The sequence below is a fragment of the Lipotes vexillifer genome, unplaced genomic scaffold, assembly GCF_000442215.2.
Source record: "Lipotes vexillifer unplaced genomic scaffold, Lipotes_vexillifer_v1.1 scaffold390, whole genome shotgun sequence".
In the NCBI taxonomy this organism is placed as follows: domain Eukaryota; kingdom Metazoa; phylum Chordata; class Mammalia; order Artiodactyla; family Lipotidae; genus Lipotes; species Lipotes vexillifer.
In genome coordinates this window covers 1,872,587-1,896,833 of record NW_006784503.1, presented here as the reverse complement: position 1 = coordinate 1,896,833, position 24,247 = coordinate 1,872,587, and positions in this window count along the sequence as shown.

The following is a 24,247-nucleotide window of genomic DNA, read 5'->3' as shown; positions in this document are numbered from 1 at the left end:
CGTGCCCCGGTCTGGGAAGATCCCACATGCCGCGGAGCGGCTGGGCCCGTGAGCCATGGCCGCTGAGCCTGCACGTCCAGAGCCTGTGCTCTACAATGGTAGAGGCCACAACAGTGAGAGGCCCCCGTTACCGCAAAAAAAAAAAAAAAAAAAAAAAAAGATATATTTACACCTAAATCTATAAATCTAAGTATATGTAATATACTTACATGAGATGTATATATCTATATGATATTTCTTATATATCATATATATTGTACATTGTATAAACATTATTATGTATATAATATATAAATACAAAATATACAATATACAAATTATACACTTATACAATGTAAATTAATACAATAAAATTATATAAATATGTAACTATTATACTAAAATATATATAAATATGTTCCTTAATATTTAAATATCAAACCACTTTTTGATATTATAAATATTATCATTATGAATGTCCTCTTATACCTAGTAAAATGTTTACTGATGTTATTTGTAGTGGTGAGGTTATAGGTTATTTTTTACCTTGTATATGTTCTGACTTTTCCACAGGGTTTACAAAAATGTGTATTAATTGTTAAAAATCAAATTTAATATCTGGTGATTGATTTCAAGAAAGATTCATAATGAGATAGATGCAGTACGTCTGCCTCTTCATGTATTCGAGAGCTTCTGGTCTTATCCAGCAATTCCCAGGGCTGTTGCTGGGTGGGCATGTGCTGTGGTTTCCACAGAGGGAGGCTTCCCTCAAGGTTGTGTAGCTTCTGGTCCTGGGTTGGTTTCTCAACGTTCAGGTCCCTTTTCCTAAGCTTCAGTGACTAATCTTATAAATGGCTCCACCATCATTCTTGTAATTTTGACAGAAACAACATAAATCAAAGGTTACGGGTAAGAAAGATTTCAGACCAGATTTCCAAGTATCTCCACCTGAAGGTTGAGTGATGGGAGCTCACACGCGGTGAATAGCAATGGTGGCAACAAATTGAAAGCGCGGTGTTGCCGAGAGGCTGTCAGTCCGTGGGATGGTGGGAGCCTTTGATGGAAGGCTTTCAGGCTTTCTCTCCTTTTGATCTGGTGGCTGGGGTCACTTTGAAGTGCTAAAGATGAAGAGATTGTTTCTCGGGGACGTCTTTTTCTCACATTTCATGAGGTTAGGTCTTTATTGCTGAAAGAGGGAGTCTTACCGCATGAAAGATACATAGCCTGACTGTGGACTGATTGCCACAGCGGGAAATGAAGGGGCGGGGAGAGCAAGAAGAGTGCCCGTGGGAGGGATGCAGGGGGTGGGAGCAGAGCGTGGAAGAAAGGCGATTGAAGGCAAGAAAGCTGGAAGAGAGGTCTGGTGGGAAAATAAGAATGGCGCCGAGCGTGGGGTTCTCAATAAAGAAAATAAAGGCCCCTCTTTATTGAGCGCTTCCTGTATACTAGGCACTGGCTAGGGTTATTCCTACAAGGACCTCACTTAATCCTTACCTGCTGACTTACTTGACATTAATTTGGTGTTAGCCTTAACAGACAGGGTGAGTGACTTTCTCCCCCTTCTCAGGGGTAGAACTCAGATGAGATTTGAACTCAGGCCATCTGATTCTCCAGCCAAGGCACTTACTCTGCTGTCATCCCTTCCCGTCTGCTCTGCACCAACATCTAGCATCATTCTCGCTACACAGTAGCCTTTTGCCAAAACTAATTAACACCTGGATAGAAACAGATGCAAATGTGATTTATTTAAGGCTTCTAATTTCTAATGGGATAGACTCTTTTTTCATCAGTATCTCCATCACTGGAAAAAAAGCATTTTACAAAAATGACATGAAAAGGAGAGATGAAACTCCACAAAACCACCATCAAGACCAGTGTACTTTTTGGGTTGTTGTTCGTGTTGGCCCATATGTACAGCAGCATATACATACAGCTGAAATCACACTATTGATGGAATTTTCTAATGAACTTGAATAATGACCCAGTCAAAAGCCACAAGGTGAAAAATAGATACGGCAACTGTCTTGTAAATAAAGCAAATCGTTAGCAAAGTTAATATTGATGGAGAAGCTTGAGTTTAGAGGGGCCAAGAATGACATGGAATTCCTCATCACAAGCTAAAAATCAGGCCAAAATAAACAACACAATTTTCTAGCATGTCCTTAAAATCCAGTTTCCCTCTAGGTAATTTTCACCTAAATAAAATTGGAAGTGAAACTCTTGACTATATCCTGCATATTTCTTTGCTGGGAGAAGAGGTGAACACAGGTTACACTTCACTGCTCACCAGCTGTGGGACCTGGTCAGGTATTTAATGCCTCTGAACCTCAGTTTCCTTATCTATAAAATCGGAGTGTTATGACTGTTAAGGAGAGAGCATGCGAGGCACCTGCACATCGACGGCAAGGCACTGTGGAGGGTGCTCCGTAAGTGGTGGGGACGAAGCACCACTGGGGCTGGATAAGAAAGCCAATCTCCCCGGTGGGAGGGGCCTTCCTGAGCACTTGATTTATTTGATCACGTTGGTCAACTTCTATTCATGGTCTGAGTGGGCTAGTCTTCTTGGGATGGTTGTCTTTTAACTTATAAAGAAATCTAGGGTTGGAATTCTGAGCAAAGATGCCAATCAAGTTATCTTGCAAAGAGGGAGGCCAGCCACTGGGATAAGGATATTGAGAACAGCACTAGCTTATGAGTTCGACAGCCCTGGTTTCAAATTCTTATGCTCTTGAGTTAGTTACTTAACCTTTCTGAGCATCAGGTTCACCATCCTTAATGTGACCATTCAGCCAAAATTAATTAAGCACTTAACGTGTGTGTCAGCCCTGGAGATACAGCAGGGAGCAGGACAAACAAGGCCCCCATCTTCACGGGGAAGACGGATGGGTAAACAATGTGATGGTGTGAGGATTAGGGGAGTGGAAGGAGTCGTGAGGGCTGGAACTGGATCCTGACTTGGGGTCAATGCTATGTCATTTAATCCGCGCAATATGACATAGCATATGTGTGAATACGTAGTGTAGGCTGGTAACAGGTAAGTGATCCATGTGTATTATGATGGTCAGAGGAACAGCTTGACAAGCTGCGCAACTAAAACAACCCCTTCTAGATCATCTGGTCCTTTCTAGCTTTCTAATCTGGTGACGGGTACGGAGCTGGTTGCCTCAGGAGCTGGAGCATTTGTTAAAAATACACATTCCTGGGTTTCATCCCCCAAGGAAACCAGTTCAGTAGGGCAAATGAATCTACATTTTAAAAGATTTTCTAGGTGATTCTAATGTAGCCTAGCAGCTTCTCCTAATCCCATATTAGAGATGAAGAGATTGAGATTCAGGACAGGTGAGATGCCAAGGCCACGTAGCTAGTAGAGGAAGTCATAAAGGAATTGAGAGTATGAGGCTGGTTCTTTTTCTGGCTGAGTAATATTCCATTGTATATATGTACCACATCTTCTTTATCCATTCCTCTGTTGATGGACATTTAGGTTGCTTCCATGTCCTGGCTATTATAAATAGTGCAGCAGTGAACAACGGGGTGCATGTATCTTTTCGAATTATGGTTTTCTCCAAGTATATGCCCAGTAGTGGGATTGCTGGGTCATATGGTAGCTCTATTTTTCGTGTTTTAAGGAACCTCCATACTGTTCTCCATAGTGGCTGTACCAATTTACATTCCTACCAACAGTGCAAGAGGGTTCCCTTTTCTCCACACCCTCTCCAGCATTTATTGTTTGTAGATTTTCATATGATATCGCTTATATGTGGAATCTATAAAAAGGGTACAAATGAACTTAGTTACAAAACAGGAGTAGAGTCACAGAGGTAGAAAACAAACTTATGGTTACCAGGGATAAGTGGGGGAGGGATAAATTGGGAGATTGGGACTGACATATACACACTACTATATATAAAATAGATAACTACTAAGAACCAACTGTATAGCACAGGGAACTCTACTCAGTGCTCTGTAGTGACCTATATGGGAAAAGAATCTCTAAAAAAAAGAGTGGATATATGTTTGTGTATAACTGATTCACTTTGCCGTAAACCTGAAACTAACACAACGTTGTAAATCAACACCCCAATAAAATTTTTTTAAAAAAAGAGAGAATGAGACTGGATGAGAGGGCAAATGGGAATCCTGGGAGCACAGATCTCTAAGGAGTGTTTAGGATAAGCATTCCATTGTTCCAGCTTCTGCATTTCTTCTAAGTGTCTTGAGTGTTGGCAGCCAAGATGCTGATGGGAAACCATCCTGGTTTTGTCTGTTTTAAGGCAGAAGCCTGGACTGGGATGGGGTGTGTGGTGGCTGGACTGCCAGAATGACTGTGGGGCTTTTGCTCGGCCTTGGCTAACAGAGAAATTGGAAAGCCAGTTTCTTGGGAAATCACCGTGCAATCTCTTCCTCTAATTCAATTCTGCATTGATATCCAGGATGTCACATCACTGTGGAGATGAGATGACATCATGGACATTGAGCCTGTGTCACAGTCCGTGATTTTCAAATGTGTGTGAAGATCCTTCATTGTGTTGACACCCATTAGGTCTCCCTCCCTGGGCAGCTCCATGACCTGCTTGAACACGCTGTGATTAAGTTTCCTCATTCTGTCCTTGTGCCTGTGGTCCCAAGGATGTGCAGCCTCAGGCACTGCTCAGACCTTGATTTCGACGGCCACATTTCTGCAATTTCATGCCCAGTCAACTGGACATGCACCCCCTTTTCTGCCTCTGCTCATATTTGGCCCTGGTAGTGCGAGGGGAGAATGGGCTGATTAATTTGAAATGACAAAATCTTTTGGACACAAGTCATGATTGGCTGAGAGACTACCAACATTGTCTCCATGATTTCTTGCATAGGTTGTAAGAATAACACCCCATTCTACCACTGAGAGTTTCAGCAGCCAGTTCTGTCTTGCTTCCTGAACTAATCAAGCCTGGGAAGAGTTTCAACCACCCCTTGTCCACCAGACTGGACATAAAGGACTTAAGGATAAAAATCCATCCTGATTATTGTTAAATTTAATATGCAACACAGTTATTCCCTTCATTCTGATGCTCGGCTGTATTAAATACTGATCCAATCCCATCATATTCATCTCTAATGGATCACTTAAACATTTTTCTTGCAAAAGTGAATTTGAATTTTCTATAATTACTTGAAATGGGGGTGATAGGCTAGGGCATAGATTTTCTTTTAAAATTGGGATTTAAAAAATGCATTTTGATGTTGTAAACAGCCAGAGTTTTGTTGATGTTTCATTCAAATATATATATATATATATATATATATATATATATATATATATAGTTGAATGAATATATATATATATATATATATTTTACAATTGCCACAAATAATATCAGCTGAGGAAAAGAGAGATGTGATACTTAGGCAATACTTTTATGGTGGGAGGAATTGAATTCTTATTGTCAGAGTTCCCCAAAAGTGATGGGAAACAGTAAAGCGTTTCTGCTGTGAGAGTGACTTGCTCTGATTTGTGATGCAGAGCTTTACTCTGGCAGTACAGAGAAAGGCTCAGAGTTAGGGGATGGAGGCTGGAGAGAGGGAGGCCGAGGGAGTCTGATTAGGTGATGTCCACAGACCAGGTGAGTGGTAAGCCCTGGCCATGGTACTGAGCTGGAGAGGAGGGGATGGATTGGCTGTGTTACGGAGGCAGATTGGACTAGATGGGTTGATCTGTGGAATATTCTGGTGCAGGAGAGTGAGGCGTGTTGGGATGACTGCTCTGTCTCTGGCTGGAAGACCGTGGATGGGGAGGACTGATGTGGGACAGGGGAAGGAAGAGAGCGAAGCAAACCTGGGGACTTCTCCACGGAGAAGTCAGACTTCTATCTGCATCTTCTGGTCCACCGCTCATTCTACCACCCCCAAAGGAGGAATGAGGTCTCGGGGGCTTTTACGATGTTGGGAAGATTCATTTCGATTTGACAAGATACGCAATAGGGAGCAAACTTCTAGGAGCAATTATGTGCAGGCGAACCTTTATTTGATAAGGAATAGAAGATGATCAATTGTATTTTCTCTGCCGGCCCTTTAATTCCCCAGCTCATTCTGATTTTAGGACCCCCTAATTAACCTGGTAATTAAACAAATGTAAACAGCCATTTCATAAATACAGCACCACGCTTTGGTGCTGCCTTTATGCTGAGTTCTCATTAACAGCCTGAGTTATTTCTCATTGACATGCAAGAAAGTACAGGAACCCGGTGCTCACAGAGAGCAGCCAAAAGTATTTTAATATCTCATGCAGGTAAATTGATGAAACCATACCTGAAAATTGTGTGTGTGTGCATGGCGATATTGTTTTGCTAAAAATACCTTCTTGTGTTTATGACCGATCATTCTGCATTCATTTCATGAGTTTTTGTTAAGGAGCATGGTCTACTATTTTATTAAAGTTATCATCTTACTACTAATATCGTTTTCCTTTTCACCATTTGTCTTTCTATGGGATGCGGCCAGGGAAAGAAAAAGAAACCTTCATACTCAAGGTGATGGCTCCAAAAATTTTGAAAGTGAGGGTCCCCGCCCTCCCATTTTGAGGTTGAAATGATTCCTTAGGGGCCAACTGGAAAACTGTAGTGGAAGAGGAGGTACACCTTCAATATCAAGTTCGCAGAAGAGAGCTGAGACTTGGCGTGTCTTGTCAGCATGGCCTTCTGGAAAACACACACACTTTAGAGCTGAAAGAAATGGGGCTGGGTCCTTAGCTCTGACTCTCACCAGCTGGGTGACCTCGGCTAGCTTCTTGTTTCTCTATTGGCTTATCTGGAAACTGAGGGAGAATTACACCTTCTTTATTTGGTGATATGAGTACAAATGAGATATTTCATGCAAAAGTATCTTATAAAATGCAAAGTGCTCTAAAATGTTTCTTCCCTTTGCATTTATTACATTAAAAACATAAATTTATTTATTTTATTTATTTATTTTTGGCTGTGTTGGGTCTTCATTGCTGCGCGCGGGCGTTCTCTAGTTGTGGCGAGCGGGGGCTACTCTTCATTGCGGCGTGCGGGCTTCTCATTGCGGTGGCTTCTCTTGTTGTGGAGCACGGGCTCTAGGCACGTGGGCTTCGGTAGGTGTGGCTCGAGGGCTCTAAAGCACAGACTCAGTAGTTGTGGCGCACGGGCTTAGTTGCTCCGTGGCATGTGGGATCTTCCCTGCAATGGCAGGTGGCTTCTTAACCACTGCACCACCAGGGAAGCCCGCATTTATTACATTTTTACCAAGTGATTTTTCTGACAGTCACCTCCTACTTTAGACTGTGCTCCTTTCCTCTCTGCTACACTCCCCCACCACCCTAGTGGTACCTCTAGCCTTCCTTCATTCACTCCATCAACAAATGTGGATCGAGCATCCATTAGGTGCCAGATATGGTGTTAAGCACTGCCCCCTGTACTGAAATTACTCCAGCAGTTTTTTGAAGAGACTATTTGCTTCTTGAAGGCAGGGATGTGTTTTTCTTATTCTTGAAGGAAAGGAGCATCTATTTGTTTCTTTTTTTGTTTGTTTTTTGTTTCCTTTTTTAAAATTGGGGTATAGTTGTTTTACAGTGTTGTGTTAGTTTCTACTGTACAGCGAGGTGAAGTCGAGTTCCCTGTGCTATACAGCAGGTTCTCGTTAGTTATCTATTTCATACATATTAGTGTATATATGTTAATCCAAATCTCCCAATTCATCCTATCCCCCCTTCCCTTCTTGGTGTCCATATGTTTGTACTCTACATCTATGTCTCTATTTCTGCCTTAAAAACTGGTTCACCTGTACCATTTTTCTAGATTCCACAAATATGTGTTAATATATGATATTTGTTTTTCTCTCTCTGACTTACTTCACTCTGTATGACAGTCTCTAGGTCCATCCATGTCTCTTCAAATGACCCAGTTTCATTCCTTTTTATGGCTGAGTAATATTCCATTGCATATTTGTGCCACATCTTCTTTTTTTTTATAACATCTTTATTGGGGTATAATTGCTTTACAATGGTGTGTTAGTTTCTGCTTTATAACAAAGTGAATCAGTTATACATATACATATGTTCCCATATCTCTTCCCTCTTGCATCTCCCTCCCTCCCACCCTCCCTATCCCACCCCTCCAGGCAGTCACAAAGCACCGAGCTGATATCCCTGTGCCATGCGGCTGCTTCCCACTAGCTATCTACCTTACGTTTGTTAGTATATGTATGTCCATGTCTCTCTCTCGCCCTATCACAGCTCACCCTTCCCCCTCCCCATATCCTCAAGTCTGTTCTCCAGTAGATCTGTGTCTTTATTCCTTTCTTACCCCTAGGTTCTTCATAACATTTTTTTTTTCTTAAATTCCATATGTATGTGTTAGCATATGGTATTTGTCTTTCTCTTTCTGACTTACTTCACTCTGTATGACAGACTCTAGGTCTATCCACCTCATTACAAATAGCTCAATTTCGTTTCTTTTTATGGCTGAGTAATATTCCATTGTATATATGTGCCACATCTTTATCCATTTTTCTGTTGATGGACATTTGGGCCGCTTCCATGTCCTGGCTATTGTAAATAGTGCTGCAATGAACATTGGGGTGCAGGTGTCTCTTTGAGTTATGGTTTTTTATTTGTTTCTTGAAGTCAAAGAAATTGGTATCCTTTCTCTTAGCAAAGTGCCTAACATACAATAAGTGGTTTTTAAAATTACTATTATTTTAAATTTTTTATTTTTAATACAAGTTTTAGAGGTTACACTTCATTTACAGTTATTACAAAATATTGGCTATATTTCCCATGTTGTACAATACATCCTTGTAGCCTGTCTTACACCCAATAGTTTGTACCTTCCACTCTCCCACCTCTATTGTGCACCCCCTGAACTGGTAATCACTAGTTTGTTCTCTATATATGTGAGGCTACTTGTTTTTTGTTGTATTCACTAGTTGGTTGTATTTTTTAGATTCCGCATATTAGGGATCTCATACAGTATTTGTCTTTCTCTGTCTGACTTATTTCACTTAGCATAATGCCCTCCAAATCCATCCATATTGCTACAAATGGCAAAATTCCGTTCTTTTCTTAAGGCTGAGTAGTATTCCATTAAATATATATATATACCACATCTTCTTTATATATATGGGGCACATATATCTTTTTGAATTAGTGTTTTTGTTTTTGTTTTTTTGGATATATACCCAGGAATGGAATTGCTGGGTCATGTGGTAGTTATATTTTCAGTTTTTTGAGAAACCTCTATACTGTTTTCCACAGTGACTGCACCAGTTTACATTCCCACCAACAGTGTATGAGGGTACTCTCTTCTCCACATCCTTGCCAACATTTACAAACAGCAAGCGCTGACTGAACCTGAGGCCTGTATGTCCCATGAGCCTCCATCTGGTCTAATTTTGTTATACAGCAGTAGAGAGAGAGGACAAGGAGTTAAGAAACCAATTGGTCATTCTCTTCCAAGACATGCTTATAGAATTAACAATAACAACAATATTCGAATACTTCAATTTTTAATGAACAAATTCCTCCATGTTAGCAGAATTGGGATCATGACCTACTTGGACCTCTTGGCTTGCTGATCCTTGCCCATCCTCCAGTTTTGTGTTTGCCCAGCTTCACACACACATGATTTATTTTCCTTTGTTTTGAAGGTATCCACTCTGGGGTGGTACCTTCATGGATACACCACTTGGAATAAGCCCGTTTGACAGGACTGTAGGACCTCATAGCCTGTGTCCTTACCTGTGTGGCCTGTACCCATAGGTTGTTCAGGATACACTTCAAAAGAAGTAGGCTCACCCAGATAGAGGCATAAAATGTCCCCTCCCCAATACAACTTCTTTATAACTTTTAAAGTTGTTCTGCACCTATGTACCTTACTGAAATATCCCCCGAGTTTGTCTGCAGATATGTATTGAGTCTTGGTGTGCGTCAGTCCTTGTCGATATGCAGTGAGGGATACAAAGAAGTATGTGAGACTTGAAATATTCCCTTAAGGCTTATGATCTTTTTGGAGAGATGAGACATGAATTCAAGAACGTCTATTAGGTTTTTTTCCATAAAGAGATGATTGTGAGGTGATGGGAAGAACATGCACTAGGAAAGAGACCCAAGCTCTTGCCTGGATTTATCATCAACTCACTTATTTAGGAAACTCAAGTCCTCTCAAATCATATTTCTGCTTTTATCTGCTTTTTGAAGAGTGACTTTCTTGATGATTTCATTTGAACAAAGGTTTCTGCTTCTGCTGAAAAACAAGGTTAAAACCAGTCAGTTGCTAAGGTCCTTCTAGTTTGAATGACCCCGTCTTCTAAGAGAAGTCACAGAGAGCAAGGTGCACTTGGTCTTGTCTTGACCACAACAATGAGATACCGTAGGTAAAGTTCTTAGGACATGGACAAACATTTACTGTGTTAAATAATCAGTAGTTTATTCCTTTCCTTTCTTTTCTTTCCTGCCACATTTTACTTTTTCTCTTTCTTGTTTCTTCATGGCTAGTATGGCAAAGCTCGTCCAGATCTTTTGTTCTCAACTTAAAATCTGATAAATTCCACCCTTGATTTGCAGTTAGTAGCTCTAGGCAAAGACAAATAAGATTAACCACGACACCTTAAGTTTGGTCAAATCAAATTCTTTGGTTCTTCCAGGATTCAGGAAGCTTCTGTCTCCACTTGCAGCTGAAGGTCCCAGGGCATCTTGGGATAAACTCTCTCTCTTGGATATTTTGGCTTTTGTGGCTGGTGGTCCTGAGTTGGCCTCTCTAGGGCCAGTGTCCTTATCCTGCTACTTTACTGCTCTCTTCTGGACTGATCTAGGCTCTTTGAACTCCAGTTTCTCCCCATAGATGTGGCTTGCTGTTATGAGCTGGTTATTCAGCCCTCTGAATACTGCACAGATTTTTCCGTCAGTTATTACAGTGAAATACTGCCATTGGGAAGGTAATAAAATCTCTGACCCGAGGAAAGAATGTTTCACACATACCTAACGACCAGAGAGAACTCATAGAAAGTTCATCACAAGGCAGCACCATTCATCCTTGTGCATCTCCCCATGACTATTGCTACAAAACTTTGCTCTGGAGCACACATCCCTATAGTTTAATAGGGACAAAACTGCCCAAACTGTGTGATTAAAATAAATTTGGGTTAAAGAGTCTCTCCTCTTTCTAACTATCATTTGTCCTCCCATTTTCCCACCTCTTGCTTACCCCTCTTCTAGAACTTTCTTCTTCCCCTTTTTATCTCCTCTTCATTCTAATCAGGTTGTAAGGAGGAACAGTTGAACAGAAGCCAATTAGGTCAAGCAGAGCCCAAAGCAGATGCAGCTGTGCCAGTGAGTGGATCCAGATCACGTGATAGTTGAGAAGCTGTGAATTGTATGAATCGAATATTTAAGAAGTGTATTAAAGCTTTGGGCTTCCCTGGTGGCGTAGTGGTTAAGAACCCGCCTGCCAATGCAGGGGACACGGGTCTGAGCCCTGGTCCGGGAAGATCCCACATGCCGCAGGGCAACTAAGCCCAGGCGCCACAACTACCAAGCCTGCGCTCTAGAGCTCGTGAGCCACAACTACTGAGCCCATGTGCCTAGAGCCCGTGCTCCACAACAAGAGAAGCGACCGCAATGAGAAGCCCACACACCATAATGAAGAGTAGCCCCTGCTCACCGCAACTAGAGAAAGCCCCCGCGCAGCAACGAAGACCCACTGCAGCCAAAAATAAATAAACGAAATAAATAAATTTAAAAAAAAGAAGTATGTTAAAGCTCTGAAACGTAATGTGCTTGACATAGTAAAACTAAGCTGAGCTCAGAAATGAGGGAAGAAAGAACCACCTATGAGGTGTGCATCCCCCTTTTAAATCTTCTCTTGCCTCCTGGAAGAAAATACACTAATGTGTACATCTTTCCCCAATTTACCATGAAACTTAAAGGAATCTGCTTCCCCTTAGTAGGAAAGATATCAAGGATATTCCTTATACATAACATTCATCCTGAATGAGAGAGAGCCCGTTGACCAAGGTTTTGAAAAGTCTCTTCAAGGGAATGCCCTGACAGAGAAATGCAGTGGTGGTATTTTAAATTGACATCTAACATGAGGAGTTTCATAGAGGAAGATCTCCAGGAGGAAATAATACTCGAAAATGTCATTGTAAAAATGTAATATTTAGTTAATTGTTTTCCTAGGTAAATGTTTCTCCTCTACATGGCTTTCTAATTTTTGCCTGTTTTGAGAAAATGATCGGGTTGGCACAACAGGAAGGATTGCATCTGATGATGGTTCTAGAATGGGTGTATAGTTCCAGCCATTATTCAACCCAAGGGAAACGTCTGGCTCTCTGTATCAAGACTAATGCAAAGGAGTATATAACAATGTCCAGAAAGGCACTGGCATCTACTTATATAAATCTCTATAAACACCTCTTCACTTTAATGAAATGATGCCAAAGAAAAGTCATTAGAGAAAAAATTTTCATTTTGGTGAAGCCAATTTGTCGAATTTTTTCTTTTACAGATTGTGTTCTTGGTTTATGGCCACAAATATTGTCTATTGTGTTTCTTCTAAAAGCTTTATAATATAATATTTGGTTTTTATATTTAAGCTAATATATTTTAATTAATTTTTGTATAAGGCATGAGGTTTAGGTCAGAGTCAATTTTTTTTTTTTTTTTTTTTTGCATATGGCTTATCCAATTGTTCCAAAACTTCTGTTGAAAAGACTACTCTTTCTTCATTGAATTGTTTTTGTGCCTTTGTCTAAAACCCAATGGACATATTTGTGGGTTTATTCTATCCCATGATCTTTGTGTCTATTCCTTCACCAATATCAATGCTATCCCAATTATTGTAGTTTTGTAACATCTTAATATTGATTAGTGTAATTCTTCTAACTTTATTCTTTTTTTTCCCCCAAATAGTTTTGGTTTTTCTAGTTCCTTAGCCTTTCCATAAACTTTAGAATCAGCTTGTCTATATCTACTAAAAAGTTCTTCCGGGATTTTGATTGATATTACATTAAATCTATAGATCAGTTGGTCATCTTTACTATATTGAGTCTTTTAATCTATGAATGTACTATGTCTCCCCAGTTTTTAGGCTTCTGATGTCTTTCATTAGGATTTTGTGGGGATCTGTAAAGTATGACCTGTGAGCCAAATCTGGTCTGTGGCCTATTTTGTAAGACAAGTGATCTAAGAAGGGTTTTTACATTTTTAATGAGTCACGAAACAAAAACAAAAGCAAAGCAAAACTAAACAAAAACAAAGAGGAATATGCAACAGACACTGTAATAGCTCTCAAAGCCTAAAATCTATCTGGCCCTTTCCATCAAATTTTCTGGCTTCTGCTGTAGGTGATTTGTTAGCTTATACCTCATTGCTTCATTTTGTGGGGAGCTATTGTAGATTTTTGTTTGTTTCCAATTGTTCACTGGTAGTATATGGAAATCTGATTGGTTTTTGTTTATGGAATTTAACTTATAAGGAACTGAACTAAAAATTAAAACCATTTAGTTTTAAAATCATTTGTAGTGCTAAACTCCTGTGGCTACAAAAATCAATGAAGATATATATGATCCTTTCCCTCCACTTACTCTGTCTGATGGTGGTGGAATCAGTGATGGAGGTGCTGATGGGAGACAATTGACAGAGCTCATTGTGAGCTATGTACTGAGCTGCAGTTGGGTACAGGATGCTTGCAGCTGTGTAGAGCAGGGGTTCCCAGCCCCCAAGCCACGGACCGATACCGGTCCATGGCCTGTAAAGAACTGGGCTGCACAGCAGGAGGTGAGAAGCAGGTGAACAAGTGAAGCTTCATCTGTATTTATAGCCGCTCCCCATCCCTCACATTATCCCCTGAGCTCTGTCTCCTGTCAGATCAGCAGCAGCATTAGATTCTCATCAGAGCGCGAACCCTACTGTGAACTGTGCATGCGAGGGATCTAGGTTGCAGGCTCCTTATGAAAATCTAATGCCTGATGATCTGAGGTGGAGCTGAGGTGGTGATGCTAGTGCTGGGGAGCGGCTGCAAATACAGATTATCATTAGCAGAGAGGTGTGACTGCACAGAGACCGTAATAAATCAATTGATTGAAGACTCCTATCAAAACCACACCAGTGAGTGGCAAGTGACAAGCTGCATCTTATGGAGTAGACTGGACATAAGCAACACACTTCGGGTGTCACTGTCCCATTACCCCCAGCTGGGACCATCTAGTTGCAGGAAAACAAGCTCAGGGCTCCCACTGATTCTGCATTATGGTGAGTTGTATAATTATTTCATTATATATTACAATGTAATAATAATAGAAATAAAGTGCACAATAAAGGTAATGTGCTGGAGTCATCCCCACACCACCCCCCGCCACTGCCAGACCATTGGAAAAATTGTCTTCCACAAAACCGGTCCCTGGTGCCAAAAAGGTTGGGGACCACTGGTGTAGAGCACAGAAGGATACTATACCACACAGGCAAAGAAGAGAGGCAGGTTCAGGGAGGCCTATGTGTAGCTGACTTGAGTCTTGAAGAATAAATAAGAGTTAAGGAAAAAGATGGGAGGACGTAAAGGCAGAATTAGAAAGTCATGAAACAGTAGGTTTGTTTCCAGAACTACAGGCAACTCAGTGTCGCTGGGACCAAGTACGTATACGTAGAAGGGGTGACAGATGCTACTCTAGGGGCCAAGCACGTGGATCGTGTGCGCCAAATTAAGGCATTTCAACTTTGTAGTGAAACTATTGGAAGATGCTAAAGTTTTGTGAGCATGCAATACAAAATTCTCTGTACTGAGTATGACTTTGGCATGCAATGTGTGACACTGTGTCCCTGAAGAGTAACTGCCTCTATTTAGAGGGATGTGACAAAAAAAAAAAAAAAGAAACTCTTTTAGAACTTCTGCCTCTCCCAAAATAGTTACTCTCGTGTGAATAATCTAGCTGGCCATCTGGACTCAGATTGTACCTTCAGACGTTTCTACTCATCACCTCTTCATCCAACTTTTAGCAGCTTCCAATGTCCTGCCAAGGACTTTTCTGCATATTTCTTTCTTGCTCTGCTTTTCTCATTTCATCTCTGAAAAAAATCCAGTTCCTCAAGATTCTTAGGGACATGAGGGTGCAAAGCAACAAAACAAACATTTGATAAGAAACATACATGGAGGTTGGTGGAGTGACCTCCGTTGGAGCCTGACCCCCATTGCCCTTGGGTGAGGGATCACTCAGCACTTCTAGGGGATCCCAGAACAACACCCTCTTGTATAGCCTGGTGATCCTCCATAGCAAGTCCTTTTCACACAACGTTTCATTAAGTGGCTCAAAACAACTCTAGAAAACATGTATACAGTATGGTTTACTGGTTACGACCAAAGTTGATTTGCCAAGTTACTTAACCTTTCTAAGCCTATTTCCTCATCCTTGAATGAGGTCAACGATGGTACCTACCTCTTTGGGTCCTTGTGAAGATTAAGTGAGAAGAAGTCTGTAAAGCTCTTGGCAGGTACCTGCCCATGATAATAGCATAACAGATAGGAGCTACCCTTAGCGGTGCCGGTGCCTTTGCTGTTCCCCACACAGTTGTGTTAGCCTCATAACCCTTATACTTGTGCCTACAGAACATTTTGGAGGAATTAAAGGTGAGTTGGGAAGGAAAACGTGAATCATCCTTTGCTCTTCACAATCAAGTATAAATATCTGCACATTTTTTTACCTTAAGATGAGGTAAAAATCCATCTTGGTATAACTTACACCCATCAGTTCTAATTCTCCTTCTTTGGATCCCATAGAACACATGGGATTTTTCTTTCACATCGTGGGTTCTTTAGGCATTTTCGGAAAGTAATTTTGCTCCTTCTTATATCCTCTTTACTTAAAGAAGCACTTTGTCTCTCCCAGTCTAATGAGATTATATCAGGATTCATTTCTAGGCTCATACGTTCTGTCTGCTATTAGGCTGCAACATCCATATCTGCAGCCCCCAAATTCCCTATAGGAAGGGAAAGCCACAGCCACAAATCAATCTGCATAAATGCACTGAGCATAATTATACGTAAGGCAACTGGAGAAGAGAAATGGCCACATGCTTCATAACATCAAACCAAGTCCTCTGGGGTCGTCAGTGGAGGGCGTATCTGTGTCTTCATGTGTCAGGTGGTGGAGGAGGTCAGGGTTGGAGGGTGAGGCCAGCGCTTTGAGTTCACACCGTTGGTGGGAAGATGCACCTTCCCCTTGGAGCCAGTCACCGATCCTGGCGGCCGAGGCTTCAAAGCTGCCTAGGGTTGCTGCTTACTTTTTACACTTTGTTATGAACTGAATGTTTGTCTTCCCTGAAAATTCATATGTTGAAAGTTTATCCTGCTATGTGAAGACATTGGGAGGTGGGGCTATAGAAGGAAATTAGGATTAGATGAGATTATGAGGACAGAGCCCTCATGAATGGGATTAATGCCTTTATAAGAGTCATGAGAGAGCTTGTGCCCTCTGCTGTCTGTCATGTAAGGATAATAAGCCAACAGTCCGGGACTCTTACTAAGAACCTGACCATGCTGGCACCCTGATCTTGGATTCTATCCTCCAGAATTGTGAGAAATGAATTTCTGTAGTTTATAAGCCACCCAGTTTATGGTCCTTTGCTATAGCAGCCTGAACAGACTGAGGCATTTATGCTGCCTGGGTGGTCACAAACCCTCCCCATTTTTTCAGAGCACAGGTGGGGGCTGGAGTAAAATCCGGGAATTACAGAGTAGCTCACAAATGGGTACCATGTACGTCTGCTCTCTCAGCACACAGACCCTGGCCCATCCACATGGGTTTTTCCAGCCTCTTTCTGTCTGTCTGTCTGGCTCTGGGTAATTGGATGTGGCAGCCATCAGTGTTTGACTTCCAACCAGGAGCACCCTGAATATATCTATCTCCTCACAGTACAGACCCAAGGACAAGTCCCAGAAATGAGAAGAAACTCCATCTTCCCATTTTCTGAGTCTCTATTTCCTGCTCCACAAGCTGCCTCATCTCAGGATGGGGGGAATTTTCTCTTCCTTCAGTGGACGCTCTTGTCCTTTACTCACGGGGATGTGGCCTCTGGCTATGCTCTGAGCAGGTCCAAAACACCAGAGCACAATAGCATAACAGCCTTACAAAGACTTACAAAGGATACCCTTAGGCTGGTTTTGGGCATGTGCCTCATTTCTGTGCCAGTCTCTGTTGCTGTACGGCTGGGGTTCTAAGGCTAGCTCAGCTTGAGTCACATGCCTAGTCTCATGGTTAAGACATCGGATTTGCTATTTGAAGAAATAGTCACGAAATGACCATGATTCGTGACTTACCTATTCCCCACCCTTTACATTTCCTGCTGTTCCTTTTGAAATATTCCCTCAATTGTAGCACAAGTGTATTCTGACCAATACACAAAATCATCATCCTCATCACCATCATCAAAATTTCTCCAATACCTATTATGTTCCAAATGCTATATGAAATCTATGTCATTTACTATTCCTAGAAAACCTATATTGTGGCTAGAACTAAGATTGCCTCCAGAAAGCTAAATTATAAAATCAATGTTAGGAGACCAGAACACGGCAGTGCAAAATCACTTCCAACAGAAAAATGTTTCTTGGGTCTAAAAGATTTGAAGAAACTCAATTGAACATGTTAGTATTTCTAAGGGAAAGAATGAGGCTATCAGAAAGCACCCCAGGAAGCATAAGGCGTGGAGGTAAAATTTACCGGTGCCCATACAGGCACTGTCCCTGGAGAGGTGCTGTGAATACTTTGGTCCCAATGGCCACGTTGTCCTGATGCCTTGAAACAGGTGTTTCATCGAATTCTCCTTTTTCTGATTCCATCCATGTTCATGAGTCGACCTCCCGATTATAATTTGGCTTCCCCTGTGCTTTCCAGGGAGGAGAAATATTAGTCATGCTGATATGACCTTGAGCTTTTTTTTTTTTTTTTTATCACAATTCTAATCCTCCTTATCATTTTAAAAGTCGATATTCTGTTTTTTCCTCACTCCAGTGAGCTTAGTCATTGTGATTCCATCCTGAGAGATGGATGGACATTTGGTGGGCTGAAAAATCTTGTCATTACTGTCACAAAATTGATGGCCAGACATTAGATTATAGTAAATTTCCAAGGTACCTATGTCTGCCATTCTTTCCTTTGGACACGTTTCACACTGTATGCTTGGGCTAGGGCCAACTTTCTCCTTTACTATTTTCAACATGTCTAAATATAACTAACCTCATATTTCAGATGGAGAAGTAGACGCTTAATAGGGGAAATTAAGCGATTCCTTAAAAATCACATTGTTGTGATGAAGTATGTTTAGAATCCAGGTCTTTCTGACTTCAAAGCTCATATGCTGTCTCTCCTTTACCAGATACTTTCATCTCCCTGCTTGGAGCCAGTAGTTCTCATCCACAGCTTAATATTGCATGTTTAGTAGGGAGAGGGCTGCCTCTGAATGTATTTGTGGTGGACCAAACTCTTTGTCTACAAATGAATACCTCTATCAAGGAAAAAGCCATCACCATCTTTGTGAGCACATGCAAGATGGCGCCACCAAACAGAAGAAAGTAATGTGCAGAGTCTCATAGCTAAAGGCATTTTCAGATAGGTATGTAGAGTGCAGGGCTTGGAGCACAGAAGATCTGCTGTCACTGGTAGTTCTTTTCCCTAACGGGACAGAGAGGTGTAGGAAGATAAAAGAATATAAGCCAAGGGTTCCCGCAGGGGTGCAAACCACAGGGGCCAGTAGCTGCTTAAAAGATGCTTAGAAAATTCTTCCTAATCATCCACCTCTGGTAGATTGTTTGCCTCCTTGGGTGGGGAGAGCCAGCCCAGACAGATAGGAAAGCAGTAATCTGTGGAAACCATCTGTAAGTGCTGACGGGACTTTGGCAGGCAGGCAGGCTGGGATCCGTTTCTACTGATCTGTAAATCCAGCTTTCAAAACTGCTCCCCATGGGAGGCCTGGAGGTGGCTTAGAGTACTTTGTGGGTCAATTTCTGAAAGAAGATATGTGGAAGGGCAGGAGGATATGTCATCTGGACCCACTTAAGAGGACATTTTTTAGGTCTCAGCTCAGATGTCACCTCTGCAGGAAGGCTCCCGCCCCTGAACTATATTTCTCTATATATTTCATAGATCAACCTCCTGAATCCTATTTATTTATTTACTACCCTCTCCCAACTAGGATGTCATCTTCATGAGGGTAAAGCCTTCATCTCTCTTTTGTCAGTATACCGCAAATGCCTAAAGGAGAGTCTGGCACATGGCAGGTGGTTCATAAATATTTGCTGATGGATTGAGTCGATGAATGAATCAATAAATAACTGAATTAATGAATGGGCAGAGAAGATGGTGAGAAATAGTGAGAAACAATGGTGAGTGGAAGGAACCCAGCATTTGGAAAAATATGGCCCTGATCCCAATCTTGATCCTAAACTAACTGGATATATGACCTTAATCCTTCTGAGTTTTGTTTTTGGTCTATAAAACTCTGTTTCATAAAATCATTATAAAGATTAAATCATAGTCCATTACCATCTGCAAAGTGACTGGCATAATGGCTGACATTATGAGCCATTATGCCAGTCACTTTGAGAACTAAGATATATTAGTGTCACTGTCTTCCTTCCAAATACATCAGCACAAGTACAGCCACACATCTCCCTCAAATCGATGTACATTTCTTGTATGAAATGCTAAGCACTTGGGACCGTCAGATAAATAAGGTTCATGTTCTGCCCTCGAAAATCTCCTAGTACCCTTTACACAGAAATAAAAAAAGTTAGCTTGGAGCCAGGGATATGGGTTGGCATTTTCTTCATTTCTTAATAATAGAAGCATCGACTTTCTATCTCACACAATTATTTAACTGAATTTTATCTTTAAACCAAGCCTAAGAGGTAGGTACTACTTGAATTTGGCAGATAAAGAAACTGAGACTCAGAGCAGTGAAGTAACTTGTTCAAGATCACACCGTTCACGGGCAGTGGACCAACGGCTCGGTACCAGTTCTGTACGATGTGAGCATCTCCATTCTTTGCACCGTGTTTCATGCCTGTGTGTTTCTAACAACTCTATTGGTGACTCTAGGGGAAGTTTCTGTTCTTTATTCACCTATTTGCGTGGCAATGTGCATTCTCTCCTTGTTCTAACTGAATCTTTCTTCTTGGAGTCCCCTAAGATTTTGATGTATTCCTGCTCTTATTTAAGCCGTTGGCTGCTACCACTCAGTTTATTTCATTTATTATAAAAGATGTGCACATTTTATATATTATGCTCTAGGGCAACTTAGTGAATCATCTTGTGATTCAAGGTACCAAACTAGTGTTTTTTATGGAACTGCAGCCACATCATTTGGTGCAATCACAGAAGTCTAGCCATTTGGGAGTTTTTTCTGATAGCCATTTTGTTTCAAGGTGACAACTCACAAACTGAACTGAAAAAAAAATGTATAGAGAATAAACTACACCTACATATAAGGACATTTCATAAACTAAATGCTGAGTAAATGATGCCAAACTCAAAAGATTACATACTGTATGATTCCATTTAGTAGCGTTCAAAAACAGGCGCAGCTAATTTGTGGTGAGAGAAGTGTAGACGTTGGTTACTCTGGAGTGGGGGAGGGAAAGTAGCAGCTAGACAGGGGGAGTGAGGAAGCCTTCTTTGGATGATCTGGCTCGGAAGTCGGAGCAAGACGCTCTGAATTAATTCTGATAATCTTTGCCGTACACTGTTCTGTCTCTTTTCAAGTGGAAGTTTACTCTCTAGAAGGCAGCCTCTTCTCTTTTTGAGCCATTCCAGTTGATGAAATGCCCATTAAACAGAAACCTTTCTCCTGTAACTTCCAGCTGTTGGTTCTACTTATGTCTTTAGGTGTCACCTAGAGGAGCAACAGTAATAACTACTATTTAGATGAGACCGGTCATGTGCCAGGCACTTTACATATTTTCTCTTTTAATTCTCATTAGTATCCTCCAAGTTAGGTACTATATATTTTTTCTAGTAACAGACTAGAGGATCAGAAAGGTTAAAGTTAGGTACTAGTTTTTCTTTTTTAATATTTAAGAAAATTGAGCATCACAGAGGTTAATAGCTTACCCAAGTTCACACAGCGACTAGATGGGAGATTTCAAACTCAGGTCTAGGTTTAAAGCCTGTGGATTTTGAATCACTCCACTCTGTCCCCTCTCCTCTCTGGTACAGTCTGTTAAATGCCTGAATACCAGCCATCATACCCTGACTCCTACTTCCCTCCAAAGTTTTAACTCTTCAGCTCATACTCCTGTGCAGACACCTGTTGTTTGTTCAGCATTCCCCCTCCAGCTCCGTGGCTGCCACAAGAGGTGTCATATTTGGTCATGACCCTGCCCCTGGTTCATGTGGGTTCTTGGTCAAAGCTGGCCAGTGAATTCCGCTTTTCTTTCCTTATTGCCAAGGCCTTATGGACTATCAACAGTCATCTGACTTAGTTAAGCAGACTCAGAAACAAGCCAAATTGTTGGTTGTTAGTTGTCTGCTTTGTCTAAGTTTTCCTCTTCTAATTCATTGAGAAGAATGTCTCCCTGGAATCCCCTCACTTTTCTCCAGATACAGGGTTACTTTCTACCGCTGGTCATGCAGTGGTTCCTTCCTCAGTGCTGTGCTCTGACCCCCATCCAAGCAGACCACCCTCATGTTTGTCCACCTTGCACATCCAGCTGCTGCGCTTCCACCTGAAACAATTCTGCTTAGATCTCTCAGCTCACACGCAGTGAGGCCCTTGGGTCTTCTCCATGGCTCTTTCTTGAACATGCTGTTGGTGCATTATTTTCACCATGAGACCCCAAGTTTTGTTGGTGGCAAGAACTGTGCCCTGTGCATATCTGTTTCTTCCCTCACTCTGCCAGGGACTAGGCTAGAGCTCTGTTCAGAGAAGGATGTTCAGAGAATCCAAGTAAAACACAAAAATAGATGAATGGAAAATAATTTTGCTTCATAATGTGTGGTGTTATTTTGGTGAGTGGAAATTCCAGGGAGACAGATTTCAGATCAAAGGAAGAATTTTTTTTTTTAAAGCCTAAGAGACTCAATGACAGACAGGGCTGCCCAGTAGAGGAGTGAGCATCAGTTCTCTCTTTTTGGCTCAAAGGTAGATGTCTACTTGGAAGACTGCTGGACAGGAGAGTCAAGGATGGTCAGGCACTTTCCAAACTGTTATGAACATGAACCACGTTAAGTGATGTCCTTTATACCACAACTGTCTTAGTTAGCTCAGGCTGCCATAACAAAATACCACAACCGGTGGCTTAAACAACAGAAATTTATTACCTCACAGTTTTAGAAGCTGGCTAGCCCAAGATCAAGGTGCCAGCAAGGTTGGTTTCTAGTGAAAGCTCTCTTCTTGGCTTGCAGACAGCTGCCTTCTAGCTGTGTCCTCACATGGTGAAGAGAGAGAAAATGAGAGAGAGCTCTCTGGTGTTTCTTCACATGTTGGATCAGGGTGCCACCCTGATGACCTCATTTAACCTTAATTACCTCTCCAAATATAGTCACATTGGGGGTTAGGGTTTCAACATATGAATTCTGGGGAGGACACAATTCAGTCCATGGCAAAAATCTGGACTGATTTGTATATATATAAATTCTCCTTCTTTGTATATATATAAATTGAAGCATGTGTTTCACAAATATAACTTCTATTTTTATGTTTTATTTTATTTTATTAAAAAATTCTGACCCCTGCCATGAAACTGAGTTCACATTTACTTTGAAAAACACTGGGTAAGATTATGGTGATGATGATGATGGTGATGGTGGTGATGATGATGGTGATGGTGATCATGGTGATGGTGATGATAGTGGTGATCATGGTGATGGTGATGATGGTGATCGTGATCGTGATGATGGTGATAGTGGTGATGATGATGGTGATGGTGATAGTGGTGATGATGGTGATGGTGATGGTGATGATAGTGATGATCATGGTGATGGTGATGATGGTGATGGTGATGATAGTGGTGATGATGATGGTGATGGTGAAAATGGTGATGGTGATGATAATGATGATCATGATGATGGTGATGATGGTGATGGTGATGGTGATGATGGTGATGGTGATGATGATGGTGGTGATGGTGGTGATGGTGGTGGTGATGATGGTGATGATGATAAAAGCCATGTGGTGGTAGTAGTTCATAGTAGCTGCAAACATTTTTAGTAGAAGCTAAGAGCTTTATAACAAATGCTTCATTCATGAACAACAGGCCTGTTTTCATCTTATGGGCACCATTAATCTTGTCACTTCCCAGGCTTCTCTCTTTGCTTTAGCCACTAGAAAGCTCAGAGCAAAAACTGTAGCTTACCTCTGGTCCAGAACCATATGGAATGCAGTTATGTGGACTGACCTTCCCCTGTCTTTTCTCTTTCCTTCTTATTTGTGGTTTCCCCTCTTTATTATTTATCTGTTTTTCTTGCTGCATCATGTCTGTTGGTAGATGCTTATCACCATTTGTGGTGTGGAATCAGGTGTGGTAAAGAAAAAAATAACCTGACATTATCTAATGTAATTGTCACAGCATGTTATGGCATAGGTATTTTATTTTATTTTATACATAAGAAAGTGAGTTTCAGAGAGGTCAGATGCCTTTCCAAAGCTGTACAGCTTGTATGTGGGAGATCTTGGTTTCAAAACAAAATGATGTTACTTTAAAAACCACCCAGGATACCCCACTTCCTCCTTGAAGGTGCCTCCCAGTCTTGAGAATCTAGTATTCTTGTTCCACTGTCAGAGGGTGGGCGGGTGCGTGGTGTCAGCAGAGGGGACCCCCAGGATCTGTGTCTGTAGTTCTGATCATCATTGGGCCTCTTCACCATACAGCCCATTCAAACTCAACCTTCCATCTCCTCTCCTTTCGTACAGGGACCTTGGGGCTGGTGTGTCTCCCCCATCAGCCATCCCAGTTCTTTGTGGCCTAAAAAACTGTGGCAGCAACATGCCTGCAGGTTAGGTCGGGGGCTCACATCACCCCCAGCTGCTTGGATCCAAACAGAATTTTCTCTGCTTTCATTGTTCCCCGAGCAGACTGTGGCAACTCCAGGGTCAGAATGATGTCTCCACCTCCAGGGTCTGGCACAGACCTGGGACAGTCAAGTCACCAATGAGCACATCAGTGAGCAGGTGAAGCACATTTTGTGATAATAATACTTATATTACTACTAGTCACAAACTTACAACAACAACTAACTTCACTGCACAGCTGCTGAATGCCAGCTACTTTTTTTTTTTTTT